The sequence below is a fragment of the Coregonus clupeaformis genome, chromosome 35, assembly GCF_020615455.1.
Source record: "Coregonus clupeaformis isolate EN_2021a chromosome 35, ASM2061545v1, whole genome shotgun sequence".
Taxonomy (NCBI): domain Eukaryota; kingdom Metazoa; phylum Chordata; class Actinopteri; order Salmoniformes; family Salmonidae; genus Coregonus; species Coregonus clupeaformis.
In genome coordinates this window covers 10,581,669-10,601,665 of record NC_059226.1, presented here as the reverse complement: position 1 = coordinate 10,601,665, position 19,997 = coordinate 10,581,669, and the positions used below count along the sequence as shown (strand labels likewise).

Sequence of the window (19,997 nt, the reverse complement as noted above, 5' to 3'; positions counted from 1 at the left end):
CCACCACAGTCTTCATCACACTCCCACCACAGTCTTCATCACACTCCCACCACAGTCTTCATCACACTCCCACCACAGTCTTCATCACACTCCCACCACAGTCTTCATCACACTCCCACCACAGTCTTCATCACACTCCCACCACAGTCTTCATCACACTCCCACCACAGTCTTCATCACACTCCCACCACAGTCTTCATCACACTCCCACCACAGTCTTCATCACACTCCCACCACAGCCTTCATCACACTCCACCACAGCCTTCATCACACTCCCACCACAGCCTTCATCACACTCCCACCACAGTCTTCATCACACTCCCACCACAGTCTTCATCACACTCCCACCACAGTCTTCATCACACTCCCACCACAGCCTTCATCACACTCCCACCACAGCCTTCATCACACTCCCACCACAGCCTTCATCACACTCCCACCACAGCCTTCATCACACTCCCACCACAGCCTTCATCACACTCCCACCACAGTCTTCATCACACTCCCACCACAGTCTTCATCACACTCCCACCACAGTCTTCATCACACTCCCACCACAGTCTTCATCACACCACTAAGAGGTGCGTGCGTTACTGAAACATTGACATATGGACAACAGTTCCCAGGAAACCAAGGAGCTGAATGATGTCATGTCCTCCCCATCCCTCCCATTAGAAACAGAAGATAGGGATGCAGAGGAGGTTGTTGAGACATGGAGAGCCTGGGGCGATATGAATGTTTCTCAGTCATCTCAGGTGAGTTCAGTTAGCCTAACTGACAGTTGGGGCATCCCACCCACCTCAAGTGGTTCTCTTTCTCTCTAGAACAGACCAGTGGGGGTTTAGTCTACTCATATTTATGGCAGACCAGCCATGATTCCAATCTATAAGCATTCAGAACGATGCTCCAACCTCTCTCTCCTAGACTTAATATACAGCTGGACAGTAGCTTGGAGAGAGCCTGCAGATTCAACAGTCCACTTCTTAATAACCACAACATATTACATACACTATTTTGAGAAACATAAATAAAATCGACCCACATGAACAAAGCCCTGGGTATATGTTGAACATTTGTAGACACACATAATCCTACACTAGTGCAAGTGTAGTCAAGTTGTGTAGTGACAAGCGCAGGAGGGGGCAACATACGGCTCTAGTACCGAATCCGGCCTGCAAGCTCATTCAATCCGGCCTGGGGGAGGAGTTCTTTTTTATTATTATTTGGGGTGGGGGTAAAAAAACAAACACTCCAGGCCACTCTTGAACATCTAATAGTAGATAGAATGTACGTAGAAATGATAATGGACCTATATGTTTTCAAATAAATGTCCTTTCTCTGGTCCGCAAATTGCTTTTGACGAACAAATCAGCCGGAAAGAAATCTGTGCCACCCTCCGCTGAATTTTGAAATCCTGGGGTGGCCCTCAAGCCAAAATGATTCCCCACCCCTGGACTAGTGAGTATCTAAATACATCCATATAGAATAGTTAAATATAGCCTAAACAACATATGGCAGGGACTTAAAGACGCCAGGCCTGCTGTGAAATAGGAGGTCCTGCTGGATGACAAGAGAAGAAGAGGATGGAACCCCTTCTAGAATTCATTACAGCTGGCTACTGCTCTACTCAGAAGAAGAAAAAACATTCATTATGAAAAATACAACATTACACACATAACGGCTCTCCATTTAAATTCCCTTTCACTTGCAACATGAAAGAGAAACATCAAATACACGGCACCACCCACCAGCCTCTCCCTCCGGGCCCACTTCCTGCTGGGATGAGAAGACACACGCTAGCTAGCGCCGTGCAGCCAGACACCGCCACCACCTGGCCAGGGGGATGATGTGCAGCCAGAGGAAGAGGGGGGGGGGGGTGAAGTTTATCCACATATCAAAATACTTACATTCTCGTTACCATATTTTAACATCGCCCCCCTTCTCCCCCACCCCTTCCTTCCCTCCAGCTCTGGCGAGACATCTGACAGAGGGTTAAAGAAGTCTGCTAATTATAAGGTCAGGTTGAATTAAAAGCGGCTAGGTTGGTAGAGCGATGAAAGGGAGCGTATTAAAGCAGTGTGTACAGACCAGACCGATCAGCTGAAGGCTCTGACCCCATTTGAAAAACACACACGGTACTGACTGAAGGTTCCACACCAATTAGACAGACCGACCAGTCATAACTAATCGCTGAAACACTCTGCTATTAGAGTATGTATAATTTCATCTGCAGGCTAGCAGGCTGCTGTGTGGTGAGCAGTAGAAGTGGGATCTTAGCTCTGATACGATCTAGGAGTCTCACTGAGTCTGGGATATAATCTGCTCGAACATCAGTGGGGGTCAAAGGAACAGGAAGAGGTGACATGCAGGGAAGAGTAACGGGATAACTTGATTTCCAGATACAGGAATCAAAGATAAGGTAAGAAAGAGTAACAGGCTAAGGTAAGAGAGATTGGAGAGAGGATAATGCATTATGATGGTTAAAGTAAATAAAAGAAAGGAAGAGATACTGGCCTTAACGGCAAGAGAATACAAAATATATTGAGTGCAGTTACAGGTAGGCTTGACAGTCAGAAGAGTAACGTACAGCAACTGTCTGACAGACATGTACAGCTCTGACAAAAAGAGGTGGTGGTCGTGGTGTATTTAAGCCGAGCTGTGTCTGTCCAGACAGCTCAGCACAGAGCAGCCCTGATACCCCAGACACAAAGACCAGAGGCAAGGAGAGCAGAGCAGAGGTGAGCACACACGTGTGACAGGGTTGAGCATGACCTCATCAAGGAGCAGTGCGGCGCGGTGGCGAGCTGGGAACACACTGGAGTGTGTCAGAGCCGAGCCAGGGCTGCAGAGCTGCAGGCAGGACCAGGGGGCGTGATGGATTAAGAGCCGCTCACAGAGACAAAAGCCCTATGTGAACCGTGGAGAAAGCCCTAATGACACTACATCACTATCTGGCTCCATATCACTGACTCTCAACCTAGCGATCTCCAACCTTCGCTCAGTATACCTCCACCTCATCCCCCTTTCTCCTCTGGCATTCTATAGCCCCCAGAAGGCTGCCATAGCATTAAACCTTCATCTCACACTCACCCCTTCTTTGGCTCCATCACGTCTTATATCACAACCCTCTCCCCTCCCTGCTTCCCCTCAGAGCTGGCCAGCTGCCGTGTGGCTCAGTCCCCTCTCATTAAAGCAAGGCTTCAGACCTGTGACATCTGTACTCTCATTAAGTCACAGATCTGAAGCCTTGCTATCTGTACTCTCATTAAGTCACAGATCTGAAGCCTTGCTATCTGTACACTCATTAAGTCACATATCTGAAGCCTTGCTGGCAGTTTGTCCTTGCACACAGTTCCAGTAGGATCAATTAAAGCTACACTCACAACAGAACACCTCTGAAGCAAAGACACACACACATCATACAAAGCCCTAACTGTGTGCAATTGTAAGGGCAGACAAATATTCACAGATGTAAGCTCACACACACAGTCACATAGGCACAGTCAAACCCCACATATAAGTATAACTTTTTCCAACATGACAGGATTCCCTGACAAAGACAAATGGTTGTGAGCTTTAGAGGCCCTTAACGCGCCAACCTTCTCCCGATTAAAGATGACAGTGGCCATAGAAGGGCTCTGGCCAGACATAACTCTAGACCGTAGCTATATATCCATCTCGTCCACATTAAGTTGCCAGGATGGATTGTGTATAAACCAACAAACTGCAGAGCTAAGAGTAATGCTGCTTTAACCTTTGCCGCAATCTGCTGTTTTCCTCCTCCACCTATTTATTTTTCTACCCTAAAGAAATACTTGGAGTTAAGAGTTCTTCTAACCTATGAAGCGAACAAAGCTGGGAGGAAGAGAGAGAGGCTGGTGTGATACCTTACTCGGTGTAATTATGCGATTTATAATTAAAATGCAAATGAAGTGAGAGGGGGTCTTTCTTCGGCTTGTTTAATTTTTTTCCAGTTTTTTCTCCATTGTTCCATTAGTCTCTTACAGAGGAGCCCGAAAGGCTGCTGATTGGTTACTTCCGTGTTACAGCACATTTTAGATGGATGGTGCTACTTGCTAATGGTGGTTATGGAAACAACTCTGGTCATCCATTTAATTTCACTCACAGTGACCTTCTTGGTATTTGGTACTCCATTGGTTAGAGACTAGCCAAGAGAGAAATGTGAACAAAGAGAAACTGCCAGAAACAAGAACAAGAATATCAACATAAACAGAAAACCACGCACACGTATTCACTCATGTGGCTAACACCCAAACAAGTCAGATGACATAAGTGGGATGAGCCCAATTAAAAGTAAGACTTACATGGACCATAAGGCTCATACCATCAGGAAAAATCCCAAAAGACAGTCTACTGTATTCTCTCCTTGATCTGTGCACTTCCCTCAACAAAGTCTCTACAACCCACACTCCTACAGTCATATAACAGCTCTCAAGGCCCATGTTCGTATCTGTGAACGCAATCATTACACCTGGCAGAGGACATGAGCTGCAAACATAGAGGTAACTATCTGTAAACGTGAAGAGACGCTTGAATTCCATAATAAGCTCCAAGCAAATCAGTAAAGCAAGAAGAGAGCTTTCAGACAGAGTGGGGATCCCCCAGGCTCCCTCTTCGACCCTTTCTCTTTTGCTGCAGATAACAAAAAGGTGTCTCAATGTGGACCCAAATCTCCTTTGAGCTTAAAACTGCAACCCGATAAACAACCAAGAGAGATACTCTAAACTGCTCTATAAATTACAATTCAAAGGAGAGCATGAGAGGAAAAAAGCAAACAAAAAGAGGAGAATTAGAGAATGTTTTTGAAGTAGACGTCCTTCAGTTTGACTTTGCCAGGTAACACGCTTTCGCCTCAATTATAATATAATATAATATAATATATAATATGCCATTTAGCAGACGCTTTTATCCAAAGCGACTTACAGTCATGCGTGCATACATTTTTTGTGTATGGGTGATCCCGGGGATCGAACCCACTACCTTGGCGTTACAAGCGCCGTGCTCTACCAGCTGAGCTACAGAGGACCATTATCCGCATCCAGTGGATTTCAAACAAATTTTTTGAGGACCAGAGAGCTTGGTAATTAGCAGTCCTTGCTCATAAAGGGACCAAAAACAAAGCCTGTCTTAAACTCAATTTCTCCATACCCTCCAGTTGTCTCTCTTTTGATTCCTCTCCTCCCACAAATCATGTCGCCTGGAAACAATCAATATGCCTAAATGTTTTATTTTTAACATATGCTGACCAAAGCTGCCAGGCCTTCGGCCTATTTTCTGTTCCCGAAATATAACGTTGTTGTGACAGTCCTTTCTGCCCTTGACAACTTGACTGGTCTACACTGACAGATACAAGAGCTAAGACAGACTTCACTTACAGTCTAATGTAGTAGGCTACATTACATAAAATGTCTACTATAAATGCCGTTTTTCTGACAGAGGCCTAACCCTTATCTCTTCAAATAAATTATTTTCAAAATCTAGTCTCGGTCCACAATCCTCAGTTCCTTGTTATAAACCCCAATCTGGAGACATCACCACGTTTCCCACACAAATAAATAATACTTCACTCACATCATGGCAGCCTCTCAGTCCAGTTCCTACTAAATCTATTTGCTTTTCATAATCATGATATGTATGATATTCATAATGAGGCCAAAACCACCCCAAACTCCAGCCGCCATCCTTCCTTCAATCCTCCATGCATTGTTTTCCATTTTAATGTGGTTTAAATCACTTTCAGTATGCTCTAGCACAGGAACGTAGCCTCAGGTACTGCTGCATTTCCCTGGACGCCCAATAAAGGCCCATTTCAATGAGGGGCATTTCCATCTTCCCCTTCATCCCTTGGTCCAACTCAGCCCCTCCCGCTCTCTTCTCCTCACCCCTTCGCTCTCTCCCCATCGGCCTAGTGCAGGAATGGGCAACTGGCGGCCCCCCTTTTGAAGATCCTCTGATAAATTTCAGATAACATTAATACAAAAATAAATTGATGATATTTCATGGGGAAATGTTTATAATCAGGCCGATGTGGAGTCTGCTTACCAGACTTTTCTCACATCTTTCAATTCTGTATTTCACCACTGCTTTCCCTTAGTTAAACCATGTAAGACAGCAGCAAAAGGGTTCTGGAAACCTTGGTGGTGTGGCCCCGTGTAGCTCAGTTGGTAGAGCATGGCGCTTGCAACGCCAGGGTTGTGGGTTCGTTTCCCACGGGGGGCCAGTATGAAAAAATGAATGCACTCACTAACTGTAAGTCACTCTGGATAAGAGCGTCTGCTAAATGACTAAAATGTACAGTGGGGAAAAAAAGTATTTAGTCAGCCACCAATTGTGCAAGTTCTCCCACTTAAAAAGATGAGAGAGGCCTGTAATTTTCATCATAGGTACACGTCAACTATGACAGACAAATTGAGAAAAGAAAATCCAGAAAATCACATTGTAGGATTTTTAATGAATTTAGTTGCAAATTATGGTGGAAAATAAGTATTTGGTCAATAACAAAAGTTTCTCAATACTTTGTTATATACCCTTTGTTGGCAATGACACAGGTCAAAGGTTTTGTTACGTTACAGCCTTATTCTAAAATAGTTTTTTAATTTTTTATTCTCTCATCAATCTACACACAATACCCCATAATAACAAAGCAAAAACAGGTGTTTAGAAATGTTTGCAAATGTATACAAAATTAACCTCTGAAATATCACATTTACATAAGTATTCAGACCCTTTAGTCAGTACTTTCTTGAAGCACCTTTGGCAGCGATTACAGCCTCGAATGTTCTTGGGTATGACGTTACAAGCTTGGCACACCTGCATTTGGGGAATTTCTCCCATTCTTCTCTGCAGATCCTCTCAAGCTCTGTCAGGTTGGATGTGGGCGTCGCTGCTATTTTCAGGTCTCTCCAGAGATGTTCGATCGGGTTCAAGTCCGGGCTCTGGCTTGGCCACTCAAGGACATTCAGAGACTTGTCCCGAAGCCACTCCTGCATTGTCTTGGCTGTGTGCTTAGGGTCGTTGTCCTATTGGAAGGTGAACCTTCGCACCAGTCTGAGGTATTGAGCGCTCTGGAGTAGGTTTTCATCAAGGATCTCTCTGTACTTTGCTCCGTTCATCTTTCCCTCGATCCTAACTAGTCTCCCAGTCCCTGCCGCTAAAAGATATCCCCACAGTATAATGCTGCCACCACCATGTTTCACCATAGGGATGGTGCCAGGTTTCCTCCAGACGTGACACTTGGCATTCAGGCGAAATAGTTCAATCTTGGTTTCATCAGACCAGAGAATCTTGTTTCTCATGGTCAGAGTCCTTTAGGTGCCTTTTGGCAAACTCCAAGCGGGCTGTCATGTGCCTTACTGAGGAGTGGCTTCCGTCTGGCCACTCTACCATAAAGGCCTGATTGGTGGAGTGCTGCAGAGATGGTTGTCGTTCTGGAAGGTTCTCCAATCTCTATAGAGGAGCCCAGGAGCTCTGTCAGAGTGACCATCTGGTTCTTGGTCACCTCCCTGACCAAGGCCCTTCTCCCCCGATTGCTCAGTTTGGCTGGCGGGCCAGCTCTAGGAAGAGCCTTTGTGGTTCCAAACTTCTTCAATTTAAGAATGATGGAGGCCACTGTGTTCTTGGCGACCTTCAATACTGCAGACATTTTTTGGTACCCTTCCCCAGATCTGTGCCTTGACACAATCCTGTCTCGGAGCTCTATGGGCAATTCCTTCGACCTCATGGCTTAGTTTTTGCTCTGATATGCACTGTCAACAATGAGACCTTATATAGACAGGTGTGTGCCTTTCCAAATCATGTCCAATCAATTGAATTTACCACAGGTGGACTCCAATCAAGTTGTAGAAATATCTCAAGGATGAAAAATGGAAACAGGATGCACCCGAGCTCAATTTCAAATCTCATAACAAAGGGTCTGAATACTTATGTATTGTATATTGTTTTTTTGTGGTGTGGTTTTCATATAAGCCCTTGAACTTTCGAACACACCTGCACCATTATTTAAAATGTTTTATTGTATTGTTTTCTAATCGCTTGTTTTCTTTGGTACCCCATGGCAAAATGAATTGCACGAAATTAACACAAACTTAAAAATATTAATGAAATGAGTTAAGATTTTGTGGCCCTGACCCCCATCAAAGTTGTCTATCCCCGGCGTGCATCCCTCCCGCTGCCCTTTCCGCACTTCTAACAATTATAATGATGAACCGTGCCGGCAGCGGTACAAGTCGCTGAATTTGTGATATGCAGTCTGCAAATGAGGGAGAGAGAGTAGAGTGAGCAGAGAGAGAGAGAGAGAGAGAGAAAGTGGAGTGAGTAGAGTGAGACACTGCGATCAAGGTCAAACGCCTGCCACAGGGAGATAACGGGGTACACCCCTTGCCCCTCACCCCACCTCTGAAGATTCTCCCTCATTTCTAACAGAAAGAACACAGCCTCCCTTCCTGCCCCTCCTCACCCCCCTCCCAGAAGAACCTGTGGCCCCCCCACAATGAGACTAAGCAGGACCATTCAACACCACAAACCCCCTGTGGAATAGGCATGTCAGCGAGGACCACTGTACTACACCATCGCCAGAGCTGTGCCCAGTAATGGAGGATAAGATATAAGGGCAAGTCAGATACTGGAGGGTCCAAGTGAATGGTAATGCATGGACAGAGACAATACAACAAAAAGTAACATGGACACAACACTGGAGCCATTTTCTTGGCCATTTTTGGCCAAACACTCGACAGTAGACAAGCAGAAAGGAGAGGGAGAGAAAAGAGAGAGATGGAGGTAAAGAAGGAAACACCGTGCTCTCCCTCTTTCTGTCTTCTTGTGCTGCTCTTTTCCTCTTGGGGAAAGAAGGGGAAGGCAGCAGCACTAATAAGTTCAGCTCTATCCATCTGCTGCTCGCCCTGAGACAGGGGCTACTCTTCTGGTGTCCCGACGTCACTCTGCTTCCCAATTACCACATTTACACACTTCACCTTGTACTGCACGCACACTGATACACACAGCATATATACACACACTCCTTCCCTCATTTACAGTTCTGCAGCACTATTTTAAATGCTTACCATTAAATCCATATAAGATGGATCACCTTTTCAAAGTGAGTACTTCCATCTCTCCTTTATACACATATATTAGCCATACATTAATTAAACAGTGAGTTAGTTATACAGTGAAGGCTGAGAATGCGCAGCTCCTCTCTCGAAGGTGTAAAACCAGTGCATAAAGACTAACAGAGAGATGCCGCCACCTCCCGTAGCTGTGGCAAAATAACTATTTTTAAAGCCCTGCGGTTGTGATGAAGTGTTGAGACTAGGCTGAATGATGAGTGCATCTAGACACCTTGGTGTCTCGGTGGTGGCTGGCCTCTAAATGCCACCGTGTCTAGCCTGTACTCAGACCCAACACTGCCTTGACTCAGAAGGACTGGGACTGAGAAAAATATACAAAATTGTAAAGCTTTGCAACTTTTACAACCTGATTCCAGAGCATTTGGCCATCTCAGGCTGAGGCATGTTGTCGACTTAATAACATCTAGACTGATCTGATCCAGGATCAGTGTATTACCTGGCCAAAGAGCGCTGCTCAAAGCTGCCTGGCGGACAACAGGCATCACATCCACCCAGCCAGAGTCTGTTAAGATAAGATCCAAACAATAACAGTGCTGTAAGTGGCGGTCCCCACCTCGTACCTCACCCTCTGACCTTTCCTAATTCATGTTAAGGTTAAGTGTACCTGCGCTCGCTGCCTCTCAATATTGTTCTCTCAGAGAGGCCTTTTGGTGAGTCATCAGATAGCGCCGGCTGCAGCAGTATTCGCTGAGGTTGGAAATGCCAGGCAGATAAGGCTGCTCTGGTGTGGGCCGTGCACAGATGCACACACACACAGTGCCAGGTGACATTTTAAAAGTCCTCACTGCTTCTCAGTGCAGGCCCAAACACACCAGTTTAGTTTAACATGACCCATTCTCCTCACTGCAGCTTATCCTCAACATAATACTCCAGCCATCACTCTCAGCAGCCCAGACCCTTTAGTCTATCAGTCCATCTTGTCAGTCTGTGCTGAGGTTGATTAAGTTAACTTTCCCCCAGCCACTCTTGGTATTTTTTCAGCATGGCTGTGCTAAATCAATCAGCACTGCCTAGTAACAGAGCTCTCACAGATTAACACAATCTAATGGAGTCATTAGAGTCTGGCACATTCCCATCTCCACCCGGCCAGTCAAACGCACCACAGAGACTGATTGAGTTACAGCAGACAGGAGACTCATGGTGACAACACCAGACAATGACGCAAAGAGAGACTGGAGAGAGTGATGGCGTGAGAAAGTCTCCACTCACAATGCACAAACCGGTAGAAGTAAACAACTGCACATCACAGAGCAAGTACCTGTAGAGGCATGAGGGAAGGCGTGGCTGGGAAAATAGGTGGAAGAAAGTGAGGAAAGGAAAGAAGGAGAGGGATTGACACAGGGTGGTAGAGGAGCTGATCACAGTTGGAGTGTGGCCCTTCAGGAGGAGAAATAAAACCCAATCATTAAGCAACTCCACACAAGCAGCATGTTTGAGACTGAGGGATCCACCGGCAGAACAGCTGCAGGGTTGCCGCGGCAACTGGAATTAGAACCAGGAGGCCGAGTGTGAGACAGAAACCAGGTAAAAGAGAAGTGAGAGCGATTGAGGGAGAGATGGAGCGAAAGAGAGGGAGAGGAATCAAACATCTTTCCAGGTTGCCAAGCGACAGGCGATGCCAGTCAGTGAATGTAGAGCACAGTTGATCAAAGTTGGCCGCTGGGCTACGTCCCAAAATAATTAATGTGAAAAGACCTATTAAGATGGAAACCTGGACTGTCACATATGGCCGTTGAGCTGCCACATCCATCTGTTAGCATATGTGTCAGTGAGTAATTGCAATATGGTTGGAGTAATGACTGGGTTATATGTGTATATCAGACAAGTCCTAAGGATTCCATTCCCAGCACTAATAGGTTCATTGTTACGTGGTCTCAAAGGATCAAATCATGTAAGGGATAATCAACGAGGGGATATGCATTCTATGGAATATAATGAACGATGTGGAAGGCATGTTCCACGACACGCTAGCAGAGTGGAAGTGACCTTCCACGGAGTTGCATTCTTTTCCAGAGAGCACATAGAGCCCCTAGTTGATTATCCCTTTTATACCATGGCTATAATTTAACACATTTGCCGCTAGAAATGCGTTCAACATCCACTGAAGTAGCTAGCAAGTTAGCTACAGTTGTTGCCTTGGTAACCAAACAAACAGACTTGCTAGTTTAGCTAACCAAACCATCAGTCTTACCTTGCTATTATGGAAATCGAATTCAACAATGCCAATAATGTTTTCAATTCGACTTTTGCTTTCAAAAGCAGCTCAAACATAGGACATGTAAGAATTAACTATAGCCATTTAATTCTACCGTGCAAATATACCATGCGTTATAGGGAAATAATGAACTCTAGAATGCCCTTCAAGCCAATCAGAAACTAGTATTTAACAATGCCATGGTATAAAAAGTTTTATAAACTGGGTGGTTCGAGCACTGAATGCTGACTGGCTGACAGCCGTATACCACGGGTAAAACATTTATTTGTATTGCTCTAAATACGTTGGTAACCAGTTTATAATAGCAATAAGGCACCTTGGGGGTTTGTGGTATATGTCCAATATACCACGGCTAAGGGCTGTAACCAGGCACTCCGCATTGCGTCGTACAAAGAACAGTCCTTAGCCGTGGTATATTGGCCATATATCACAGGTCCTCCAGGGTCACCCCTGCTGTGCTGTGAATGGGAGAGGCAGAGCGTTGGGAGCTCGTTGGGCCTGGCAGCCGGCTGGCAGGCCAGCTAAGGGTGAGTGTCAGGTCAGGTGAGCGACGCAGTTGAGTCAGGCGTGGTGAAGCCAGCAAGCATAGAGCAGAGCAAAGCCACTGAATGACAAAAATAAATAAAAAGCCACTGAATGATCTGAAGTGGCGTCAATTACCCTGGAGTAGCCGTGCGTGAGGGAGGGGGACAGGGGATGGAGCCACTGACCGATGAGGTGAGGGGGACAGGGGATGGAGCCACTGACCGATGAGGTGAAGGGGACAGGGGATGGAGCCACTGACCGATGAGGTGAGGGGGACAGGGGATGGAGCCACTGACCGATGAGGTGAGGTGGACAGGGGATGGAGCCACTGACCGATGAGGTGAGGGGGACAGGGGATGGAGCCACTGACCGATGAGGTGAGGTGGAAGGGGGATGGAGCCACTGACCGATGAGGTGAGGTGGAAGGGGGATGGAGCCACTGACCGATGAGGTGAGGTGGACAGGGGATGGAGCCACTGACCGATGAGGTGAGGTGGAAGGGGGATGGAGCCACTGACCGATGAGGTGAGGTGGAAGGGGGCTGAAGGATGAGAGACACCCAGTGACAGGTCCTCAAATGCGATGTTCAATTTATACAGAAAGGATTCTGTTGACCTTTCGTTCTATCTAGAGGGTTGTTTCAAATAATATTTAAGGATTTGTTAAGTGTGTATTAGAATGTCTACAAACACACACTTTTTATTTCTTGGGAATCCTATATTCTCTCCACTTTACAGTTCTGTCACCTGTCATATACAGCTGCATTATCCTCCCCTCCCTCATCTCTCACTCCAACACTGATAATTATTCTCATTTTCACACCTTTAAGCCCTTTATTAGAAATTAAGTGTTACTTTAGCTCTTTTAAGACAGACACATCTGAATCATATCCTAAATGATTCAATGCTGCCACATACATCTAATTGTGGTCTCTGTGCATCCACTCCCTTCCCTCTCCTCGTTTGTCTATCCTCGTCCTCTTTCATTTCTTTGTGTCATTGATTTATTCAAACCCTAAATCTCACACCTTCTCCCATCTAAACTTCTTCCTCTCTGTCAACAAAATTCTTCCACCCCTATTTATTTATGTATATCTCTCTCAACATTTCCCTCAGTCTCTTCAAACTAGCCACCAGCCAATGCTCCCCCTCCCATCCCCCCACTTCCCTGTGTTGGTACGTACCAGCGTCATCCCCCCCCCCCCTTATCTCCACCCCAGTTGGTACTCACCCAGATCAAAGTCCCTCAAACATATGTGCTGCTGGCTGATGCCACGGCTGGGCCAGCTGGGCCCTCTGTCCGTCAGTCTGAGAGAGGTCCTCTGTCTGTACGTCTCTCTGTCTGTCTCTGGCTGTGTCCCCCTGTCTGCCTGGGCCTCCTGTCCGGCTGCAGAGAGGGAGAGAACACAAACACAAGAGATTAATTGAGCGAGAGAAAGAGAAAAAGAGAGGGAGGTTGGTTGGTTGGTTGGTTGGTTTGTATCTGAACGGGTACCTCTACTTGACGTGTAAGCACAGAATAATACTTTTGTGAATGTGTAGTGTTAGCTTAGCAAGGAAAGTCCAGCCAGAAAATACACAGTAGGGCCCCAGTAGTTCACTCAGAGAAGATGATATCAGTGAGACTCCAATAACAGTGCTGTCTGTCTGGCCCTCTCTCTCCCCCCCTGGCTGAACAGTTCCAGTCTCTGGTGGAGGAGAGGTCTGTCTGTCACCATTCTCTTCCCTCCTTCCCTTTCCCTCTGTCGACATAGCTGAGGTGGCCCCGTCTCCCTCATGGATGAGCGGGGTTCATTTAGTGAGGTGTCTGATTTGAGGTGAAACCAGACCGATGCCACACAGCAGAATTATTAAATACTTCAACAGGGAGGATGTGTCTAGTAATAATAATAATAATAATAATAATAATAATAATAATGCACACTAGCACTTCCTAGTTCTTACAGGAGACTCCCATGTAACTGAACAGGATATGGGGTTTTTCAGGCTGTATGGTGTTATATAACTTACAAACTGTACAAAGACAATAGCTGAGAGATGCGAGTCACTTCAAGCTCATCTGGTTTGTAAGACAAAGTACTGTTTCAGAGCAGTCATCAAAAACAAATAGGCCCAACTTGAGACCATGAAGAAAGCCAAGTGCAATACTGTTAGATTAATTTGGATTTTAAGAATAATGACTAAAGGATTTCACCCCAAATACAGTATAAATGTTAGAATTATCATGTAGTGTCAACCCACTAACAGAGGGGGCGGTACTAAACATTCAAGGGTGAAGGGGAAGGCGGAAACTGTTTAGAAAACCCACCTAAAGGTGGGAGGAGTCAAGGTCAGGAGGTATAAAATCGTATGTTTGTGTCTTTGGCGCCAGAGCTCTCCATGAATAAACATACAAAAAATCCTTCTTCGTGGTTATGGACCTTGAATCATTGATGATTAAAACCAGAGCCTTACAACCTCTGGTAATGATTCAAGCTTAGGTTGAATTAGAGATAGAAATTCACATGACAGATTGGTCCTTCGAGCCGGATCTTAATAAATTTTTATCGTTCTAAGGACACCGAAACCCGTGCACGGGCGGGTGATAGCATCCGTGAAAGAGTCCTGGCCTTCGACGTTAAGGTTATAAACAGGCCGGTGATTACTCTTTATGAACGATAAAGACGTTAACGAGTTTGAAAAAGCATTTAAATCCAAACTGCAAGGAAAAGGTCAGTAATTTTTATTCATGGATTTTGGTGAAATGATTTGAACTTGTATAAGAATAGGAATTCTTGTAAAGGGCAGACAGGTTACCAAAATCTCAAAGGAGGTAATAATTATTACGACTGGGGAGGGTCCGAAAATGACCCTAAGTAAATAGCTATTACAAAAATAAACTAGTCCGAAATGACATGGAGTGAAGGGTATTCACCAAGGTAAACTAGTTAATATTGTCATTGTGCGAGATGCAGTGTAACAGTATAAACAGGGAGATAATTATCATCGTGTGAGATAGATGAGTCGGGAGTAGCGTATACGACTGGGGATTTGCTAGAACTTTGCAAATAAGTTTAGCAAATGATTGTATAAGGTCGTATATGTGTGAGACTTAATCCATCGGGAGACGTGATAATTGTTTCAAGGAAGGAGCTAAAAATTAGGTCGCGTGAGAAAAAATGGTTATCGACCCCTTTCATGAAACCGGAGTTTTAAATAAAAAACTCTGGGTTAGGGGTTAAATAATTGTAAATGGTTAATTACAAAAGCAGATCATACATTGGCTCAAGAGGCGCACTAAGATATTAGCTCCTACGAAAATAATTCGGGATTGAATTATTACAAAAGGGGGGGGGGATTTCTAGGTCCGAGAATTAACGGGGGATGTAGGAAGAGATCGAAGAAATATGTTTTATGGATCCATTTGGGAGAAGAGGTATGAATTTATTGGGCATCTCGAAGTAAAAAAGTTAGTAGGCAGATGCATATAAAATGAATTTGAAAAAACAGCGAAAGGAGGGGCTAGAGACAGCGAGTGTTTTTTTTAAAGCGCGAAAGTGCTTTAACGGTAACAAAGGAAAATGTTTGAAAAAATGATTCGTGTCAATTAAGAATTGGCTAAAAACACCACAAAGTGATTATTTGAGAGGTACCTATAAAAATCCAACGATGCATATGTATGAACTTTCGCACTCAAACGTAGACGTACGTCATGAGTGAGAAAGTAGAGAATATTTACATTTGCATTTTTGGTCATTTGGCAGACGCTCTGGTCCGGAGCGACTTGCAGAACCAATAGAGGGTTGCATTGAACTATTATGTTGTGTTGGGCATTTGAATGGCATAAGGTGAAATATGTGTGTATGAGGGAATTCAACGGCTGGTATGAATGATAACCGGATACTACTTAGTATTTGGTTGGTTAAATGCTGAATAAAAGATTTGGAGCGTGGTTGGGGGTTAAAAACACACTTATTCAATAGGGAATGGGTGGAGAGAGAGAGAGTTTTTACGTGTATTAAAAGTTGCATAAGATAGCTTTAGTAGTATTCTAGATAGGTCTATGAAAATATGTTACAATTACGAATGACATTATTTCCTAAGAAGGTAGATTGTAGGGAAGTTTCCCGCGCCTCCCCCATAATGTAGGAAGGAGCAGGAGAGGGGGAGGAGATGAGACAGTACATAGTTCAAATGGTAGGAATGTCATTAAGTGTATGCTGATCAACGATATCAAGCATTTGTTTTATTGATTGGGGCCGAATCAGAGAGAACTGTTAAAGAGATTGAATAGCGAACTGAAATGGGTTAGCGGGAAAATACAAATAGTTGTAAAATTTTAAAACGATAATTTATTTTCGTTACAGGAAAGCAAGTGGCATTGGCTGTTGTGCTGGGGGAATAGCGCCAGCCTGTGGTGGGTTCTGGATTTGTTATAAATAACTTTATATTTTAAACTAAAGTGATGGAATAGACTACAATTATAACATCAGAAAAAGGACAATATAATTCGTAATAGTTATTATTGATAGTTATTGCAGTTATTAGCTCCTGAGTGGCGCAGTGGTCTAAGGCACTGCATCGTAGTGCTAACTGTGCCACTAGTGATCCTGGTTCGAATCCAGGCTCTGTCACAGCCGGCCGCGACCGGGAGACTCATGGGCGGCGCACAATTGGCCCAGCGTCGTCCAGGGTAGGGGGGAAAATGGCCGGCAGGGATGTAGCTCAGTTGATAGAGCATGGTGTTTGCAACGCCAGGGTTGTGGGTTCGATTCCCACGGGGGAAGGGCAGTAAAAAAAAAAGTAAATAAAAAGTATTCACTAACTGTAGGTCGCTCTGGATAGGAGCGTCTGCTGGGTGACTAGAATGTAAATGTATTATCATTGATTCAGTAATAGTATACAGAATAGAGTAAGAAAAATAACATACGGGAGCTGAGTATTTAATGGCCACTAGGGGAAATAGCTGGTAGAGGTAGAACTCCAGAATAGAAGGGGAGAGAGATTTTCTTAGGGGGTGGATCAAATAATTGATAATGGATCATTTGAAATGAGATCACATGTAGCAGATTTAGAGTAATCAATTAAATAATCATTGTATACTCGAGGAATTTTGAGGGATTTTATGGATTAGTTATAAGGAATTAGATTGATACAAACATTATTCATGGGTTAGGACTGGGGATATCTGTATCATGTTTTGTGTGTACTACCATCTTTAGATTACGGATGGTAATTGAAGGTTAACAAAATGTATAACCAGGAGAAAGAGATTACCTTATCTCATTGGAATGTTGCTAAGGGGGAGGGGGAGCAGTAGTGAAGTTAGGCAGTATTTAGGTCATAAGAGGGAGCTACCAAATTAAGTTGAGCCTAACTATCTTTGATTGTTATTTTTCAATTGGGTTTTTCAAATAAAAAAAACACACCCAGCATGATGTTTATAAAGGGTTGTTATGTTGAATTTAGGGGATTTTCAACAGTTCATAGGTGGTGTTTACTATGCTGTAGGATGGAATGGTTTGTTGGGGGATATTTGAACCTAAATTAATGGAATAAGCTGCAGTAATCAGAGGAATGTACAATCTAAGGCGAGACAACTATTGCCTAGATCATTGATTTAGCAATAGGATCAGGTAGATAAGGACTAGAGGGGGAAAAAAATAGATGAAGAATGATGAGCTTTTTGGTAAGGATAGACTGCTGTAAAGCTTGGGTACGCCATTATGTACTGCATACGGGTAAATTAAGTGATCTTATCTATGGGAAGGCAATGGCAGCCCATGGTAAAATCATTTGGAACTCTGAGGAGGAAGAACAGTTTATGTTGTTGCTCTCTTCCCAAACAGTCTTAGCTTTTCATACATATATCAGGAATGTTACCCAAATGGTAGAGAGTAAAGAGGGATATGACATTGGTCGTGATTTAAAGATGATGGGTTTTTTTTTAAATTTTGGTGGGCTATTAGAGATAACTGGGTTAATCACGAACATAGAGGTTTTTATTCTTTGTTGCTAGGCAGAACACTTAGGTGACCTAAATATGGACTTGTCATGTCCAACAATCAGTCTTCAGGTCAAGCCCGGGAGAGCCGGGGTAGAACAGAGGTTGAACTAAACATAAGTGTTTTTACAAGATAAGAGATTGTTTGATTGGATTACTAATTGATTCTGAACTGAATGAAAGTCGAATTTAGCCGCCATAAAGACAAAGGAAGTGGGAGGAGCAATAAAGAAGCAAAAGACAATCTCAAAAATGAAAGGCATGGCAATTGGTTGATAAATTACCTAAGGGAATGTTTAGGAAGGTGATAAATATTGACACATAAGCAGAACTATGTGTCAAGAGGGGGGAAGAGGCTAATTGTAGGATTAAATAATATACGAAGGAGAGGACAAAATACTTAAAAAAAAAAAAATTTTTTAGATACAGTCTAAAAAGAGAATGCAGTCAGAAATTGTTACATTAATCTGAACATGTGTGAAGATAGTTTATTAACCACACCCGTATGTCAGAGGTTTTGTGCCCCACAGGTGAACTAAAGGAGAAGGTGACCCACTATCTAACCAGGTGACTGGTGAGCATCCAGTCACTAGAAGGAAAACTGGAAGCAGGCCTGTTGGGAAGGGCCCTATCAGGTTATGTTGGTCACCGCCTTGGCCATTAGAATAGCAGAGAGAGGAACCTGGGTCCATGTTACCCACTGCAAGAAGGTAAGACCACATACAAGCACCAATTAGCACACGCAGAGTTGAAGAGCAGAACTGGGCCACAGGGTCCTGGGGTCACCTCTGTCAACGAAGATCTCCTACCCAGACCTATCATCACTGTAGTGTGTTCCTAGGGTGTGAGTATGGGGTGGTACCGAGCAGAAGGACTCAAGACAGGAGAGGGTTGGCGGTTTTTGGGAATATGGGTGACCCTGAGCTGCATCATAGTCTCGACAATAGTCGTGGTATGTCAAGATCCACCACCACCTCACACCAATTATGCTATGGCCTTACCATTATTAAGAAATAAAAGGGAAGCGACCCAACATACTGACCGTCAAGGGCGAGTGATCTACAAAATAGGAGTCAGAGAAGGGTGGGGAGTAAGATTCAACTTACTGGGCTTGCGCGGACAAATACGGATGGGATACTTGTCTAAGATTACATTTGATGGAGTCAAAAGATATGGAAAGCACAGGTACTGTCATTAATCCACTAACAGCAATAGACCGAGTAGATCAGTCAAGGGATGACGGAGTCAATTCGACTAACCCGTCCACTATGAAAGATTTTCTCCTCCAAGAATGGAACCAAGGGGAAGTGGAGGGGGTCCCTGATGAGAATCTCTGGTTAAAGTGGATGAAATACACCGCTAGGGCCTTGGGGGAGACCAATTGTTATGCATGCTCCATTGGGCGATCGACAATGTTGACCGCCCCAATGCCAAAGGCAATGTTTCCCTGTGTATTAGACCTGGGGTCCAATCAAAAAGAGCCAAATTGCACAGGGATTGGGCTGGCAAAATTGACATACTCGGCCAGCCCACCTAGATTCACTTTAACTCCTGGCGAATACCAGTGTTACAGACATAGAAATGGCACCCGTAACTTGGGTGATTTTGATGGCTGTAAGGAGATAATTAATGTGACTGATTTAGATAAGGAAGGGAGGGAAAAAAAATAGGAGCCTAACCATCCCTCTGACTGATGTGTGGTGGGCATGCACTAACAAAGGGAGCATTCGGCAGACATTACCAGAGGGATGGGTGGGTACTTGTGCACCAGTATTGTTGGTCCAACCTGTAAGAATTGGTCATCAAAGACCAGTGACAGGAAGAATAATTAGGAGAAAAAGAAATATAAGTCAGGAAGGAAATAGCCCAATTTGGATAGATGGTATAGGCATCCCCAGGGGTGTTCCAGACGAATACAAAGCTATGAATCAAATATGGGAGAGTTTTACTACAACATTTTTCTGGTGGGTGACAATAAACAAAAATATGGATTGGATAAATTTGATCTATTACAACCAACAACGATTTATTGACCAGATTAGAGATGCAGTAAAGGGGATCTCTGAGCGATTATCCGCCATCCCGCTCATAACTTCGTAGAGGTTGGTTCTAGATCAGGCAGAAAGGGC

At 44.3% G+C, this 19,997-nt stretch overlaps 1 protein-coding gene across 1 annotated transcript in view; it reads right to left on the bottom strand.

The window, feature by feature from the left end:
* The window catches only part of LOC121568890 (speckle-type POZ protein), an 80,185-nt gene that overhangs the window by 40,921 nt on the left and 19,267 nt on the right, over window positions 1-19,997 (bottom strand). The window contains exon 2 of the mRNA XM_045210813.1: window positions 13,117-13,272. The gene's annotated coding sequence lies outside the window, so the exon portion shown is untranslated. The remainder of the gene's footprint in view (window positions 1-13,116; window positions 13,273-19,997) is intronic.